This window comes from Musca autumnalis, unplaced genomic scaffold (assembly GCF_047663935.1).
Source record: "Musca autumnalis isolate F117 unplaced genomic scaffold, ASM4766393v1 scaffold_3, whole genome shotgun sequence".
NCBI classification, from domain to species: domain Eukaryota; kingdom Metazoa; phylum Arthropoda; class Insecta; order Diptera; family Muscidae; genus Musca; species Musca autumnalis.
This window is the reverse complement of record NW_027411866.1, coordinates 56,610,659-56,615,614: the sequence shown is the minus strand read 5'-3', so window position 1 is coordinate 56,615,614 and position 4,956 is coordinate 56,610,659. Positions and strand designations below refer to the sequence as shown.

At 34.5% G+C, this 4,956-nt stretch overlaps 1 long non-coding RNA gene across 1 annotated transcript; it reads right to left on the bottom strand.

The window, feature by feature from the left end:
• Window positions 1-605: 605 nt before the first annotated feature.
• On the bottom strand, window positions 606-1,354 carry LOC141399186 (uncharacterized). Its single transcript, XR_012411785.1, has 4 exons — window positions 1,196-1,354; window positions 928-1,129; window positions 780-858; window positions 606-722 (listed from the first exon to the last, which is right to left on the bottom strand). It is a non-coding gene; the product is annotated as an uncharacterized lncRNA (long non-coding RNA).
• Window positions 1,355-4,956: the final 3,602 nt, after the last annotated feature.

Below are 4,956 nucleotides of genomic sequence, written 5' to 3'. Positions count from 1 at the left end.
GTGTCAAATCCACACGAAGTTAAATAAAGGAGAATATTACATGAAAAGGGTTTTTTTAAATATGTTTCCATTACATTATTGAGCTAACGTGAATCGGCGTGCATTCATTGATATATCGTCATCATAAATGCCCAAAGTCGTAACTAACAGAAAAATAATTTCACAGGAGAAGCAAAAAGGTTATAAAAAACTGTTTTATGGAATATTCATCTTATGAAGGCGAGTATATGGGATATTATCAATCAGATACGAATGGGAGTAAGTAATGAAACCAAAACCGCGGTAACACTTGGTTTTGGTATGCGTCATTACAACAAAATCTGCAATGTTATCCCTTTGTTTGAATAGGATCGTTATTTTTTAACGTAGAAGCTTGAAATTTTGCAAGATCATGTATTTTAGTCTTATGTATTAGATTAAATCAAAGAATGAATTTTGATTTTTTGGAGATACGTCTTTGGGCATTTATGGACGATATGTGGTATGTTGGACACGGGAGTCCCATAAAGTAATTATATTATGCTAATAAGTAATTATATATCAGTAACAACGAATCGTTCTTTTTTACTTGTTAAAGTAGCGGAATAGTAATAAAACACTACTAATTTTATATACATACTAATTTTATTTTGTATTTTATGAAACTCAAAATGTTACAAAATATTGGCAATTAACTGCCTGCGTACCACATTCATCAAACTTTTACGATTCCATTTTATTTCCTGCGTAAAAGAAAAATGCAGTAAACACATAATATGGATTATTTATGTAAGACTAACTTTTTCTCCTTGTCTGTATCTATTTCCATTTCCTCACAATATTCTTCAACCAATTTGGAATGGAATGGTATATTTACATCTGTTAAATAGAATAAAATATGTACATGTTACATAAATGTTCAATTCTAAATTACATACAGCTACTTACCATTCCATAGTCGAATGCACAAGAAATGGTTCTGCACGTGGCATGAGCTTTCATTTTTCCTACTCTTCTCGTATCCTCCGGTTAAAAGTTATCCCAGCATATACAGTCATTCTTCTTGAAATCCTTTCCATAAATTTTAGCCCAGTCACGCCTTTTATGTGGATCTAATGGTATGTTGAAATAAGGTCCTTTTCCTTCATTTCTATTTCATCGCAGAATACGCACAATAACCATTATTTATGAAAATATTGCATTTCTTTGTACTTACCGATGTATATGCTAATATAAAAATTCAATTTTTCATATTTTTACTTTCTAATGTGTTTGTGGATGATTTATTTTTAAACTTTCAATACAAGGGTTGACAAAAAAGTATAGACAATGACAAAACGTCATATACATTTTGACACTAGTAGTACGGCTGAATCTAATCAGCTGGGACTTGCTTTTACCTGTATTATTGTACCATGAGAGCACCAATAGATGGAAGTAATCATGGTACAATAATACAGGTAGCATTATCATGCCAGCTGATGGTAACATAATGTGTCAACTGCATTGAATTGATGTCAAATTTTGACACCTTATGTTACTAACAATTGCCGATGCGGCTACCTGTGTATTTGTACCATGGAAGTAAAGGGGTAAGTACATAAGCTGCCTTGCCTGCTTACCTTGCTTGCTTCTGATAAAAGAATAAAAAAGAAAAGGGCAACCCAGTTCGAAATTTGCTCGGCCTTCTTTATTCTTTTATTTTTATTATGTCAGAAATGAAGCAGGAAAGAATAAAAAAGAAAAAAAGAAAAGGACAAAGAATAAAAAAGAAAAGGGCAACCCAGTTCGAAATTTCCTCGGCCTTCTTTATTCTTTCATTTTTTTATTATGTCAAAAATGAAGCAGGAAAGCAAGGCAATCAGGCAGAGCAGCTTATGTACGCAGACCTTAATACTTAAGATTATAATAGCATTAACACATTTTACTCGAAAAAGCGTTCCCGTACACAAAAAAGTTGTAAAATGTTCACTTCTCTTTAAACAAAAACTCAAATAAACTTACAAGCTAATATAAAAAATATAAAATAAAAAATATAAAAGAAACAAGTAAAAAAGTATCAGAAATTTTAAAAATTTGTGGCGTATGAACCGGCAAAAATGTTGATTAGGATTAGAGATCAAAAGTTTTGCGGAGGAGATACTAAATGGAATGGATCGACATTGACCGTTATGGAAGAGGATCTCCAGCCACAACATATGGTGCCATAGGGGGTTTTTACACTCTTCGGGCTGTTTGCTCAAGAAGTATGGACTTGCCCTAAAAAAACTTTTACCATCGTAATTGAGGCAGCGAATACAAGTTGCTTCAACAAAAATCAAAGAGATTCGATATTAGGTCTTAAAGGGAACTTATCCGAAATTTTGTGTGGGAGGTACCGGATGGAGTGGACAAATGTAGTCCATATTTAAACCTGATCTATATCTGGTATATATTAAGATGTGTAAAGTATAGACCAATTCGGCCACTCCCTTCAAGAGTTACCGCACGAAAAATTTTTCCGAACATTTTTGAACTTTTGTGGGGGAGGTACCTGAAGGAGTGGACCGATATGGCTTATCTTCAAAGTTAAAGTATGTTTGGACAAAATATTACTAAGGCCATATTTTGGACCGAATCGGCAGATCCGTTCGAGAGTTATCTTGCGCTCCAACCACCTCACACGGTGTCATAGGGATTTTTTGCAACTTTCATGCTATTTTCCCAGGAAGTATGGACTTGCCCCTGATGAAAATTGTACCGTCGTATGGAGGGCAGTGAATACAAGTTGCTACAACAAAAATCAAAGCGATTCGAGAGATGGCCCTAAACTGAACTTTTCCGAAATTTTGTGTGGGAGGTACCCGAAGGATTGGACCTATTGAGACCATAATGAAACCTTATTTAAGTCTAGTAGAAATTTCACGATGTGCAAAGTATTGACCAAATCGGTTACTTCCTTCAAGAGTTATTGTGCGCAAAAAATTTCCGAACATTTTCGAACTTTTGTGGGGGAGGTACCGGAAGGAGTGGACCAATATAGCCCATCTTCGAACTTAAACTAAGTTTGGACAAAATATTACGAAAGCCAAATTTTGGACCGAATCGGTTGATCCGTTCGAGAGTTATCGTGCGCTCCAGCCAGCCAGACAGACGGACGGACATTGCTCAATCGACTCCAAATTGTCTGAAACACATTTCGTCCAAACATACTTGGGGTCTAAAACCATTATTTCGATGAGGCACATTTTGCCCGTATGAAAGTGTATATACCCTCGTTAGCATAAATGCTGGGGGTATAAAAATGAATAAATATAATAATTCAGCCTCTGTTCGTACCAGATATGACTTTTTCATAAAAAGGGTGCCGAATATTGGCATTGATATCAAAATTAGGCGGGAGTTCATTGATATAACCAATTGGAGATAAATAGTTTGAATTCGTCCAGCTAAATTGTCGTTGACTGTCATATATACAAGACACATAGCTATTTTCATGAATACTTATACGCTGAGCAAATTTTGACATCAAGTCACAGACATATAAACCAATAGGGGTTATTTTGGATTCAGAGTAAATAAATCTATTAGAAAAACGTCTACAACTATATTCATACCCAGCAAAAAATTTTGGAGGTTGTGCAAATGGAGTTATGATTTCACAACATCCTTCGATGCAGTCCACACGGAGTTATGAAAAATGCACTTCGTTGGATACAATTTATAAGCAGTTGCCTTTGAGATCCCTACCAAAAAAAAAAACAATTGGTTGATCCCTACCCGCCGCTGATGAAATCATTTAGTTATTCTAAAAATAAGAGAAAGTGTATACGTTTCTAAGAATTTGTTATAAAATAAATAAATAAAAACTTAAGTTGCGAACATTTTTGCGGTAATTCACGAGACGGAAATTTTTAATGGAATGGAGTCCAGTTGGAAGTCGAAAACTGAACTAGTGATGGGAAGGCAACATAAAAAAACCTTTAGGATGATAAAGCAAAATCAAATGCGCTTGAATTAAATGGAGAACGGAGGAAGTAAACTCAAATATGATTGAATTTAATGGAAACTTTTTTTAATTTGTGTTTAAAGTTCTTTGCATTATTGTTTTATGGAAATAATAAATGCATTTTATTTATTCTGGGATATTTCGCAATGGCTTGCATTTTTATTGCATCTTTATAGTGCGGTTACACTACAGTTTTTTGCCGGGTTAACCCACTTTATGAGGATTTATTGCTTAATCTGGTCAAATCTGACCAGATTTGCCATACAAAAATTAAATCCTCTCACGACAGGGTTTATTTTAAATCCGGCACAAATCCACCAAAAATACAGTGTTGTATTCGGTATTTGTGCAAAAAAATCCAACTCTACTCAAAAAGTACCAATAGTTGCAACTGTTTTTGCAACAGAGTTTGTCGTGTTTTACACGTTTTCGATTGGTCGCATGAGATTTTATGGAGTTAATAAATCTAAAGTTATTTGAAAATCATAAAATTATTTATTTTTTTACATTAGACACTTTTTTAACAAAAAGTACGCTTGATACCATGATACAAAAATGTATCGCTGTGTGAAAAATATACCAATATGAGCAAAGAGGGGACCATATCTCATACGAGAAATTGTAAAAGTGTAAAACACGACTTTATTAGTTATTTTGTATGTATACGTAAACAAACATCAGCTGACAGTTTATATCCTCGAAAAGCTAAGTGTAACCAGCAAAGATTAACCCACTGGATCTATTAGACCCAGTGGGTTAACCTTCAATAGTGTAACCGGGGTATTAGACTGACTAAAAATGCAATCCGAAGAATGCCATTAAATTCAATCCAAAACACTACATCAAAAGCTGTGATTTGGATCGAAAATGGAGTGGATCCTAGTTGTGTGCTGTGGAAGCAAAATGGAGGGCATGCTAGCTGCGCGCTCCCTTGTAAAATTCATAAGTGAATTCATAGAAATAGATGTACTCCAACGGCACTTGTACTG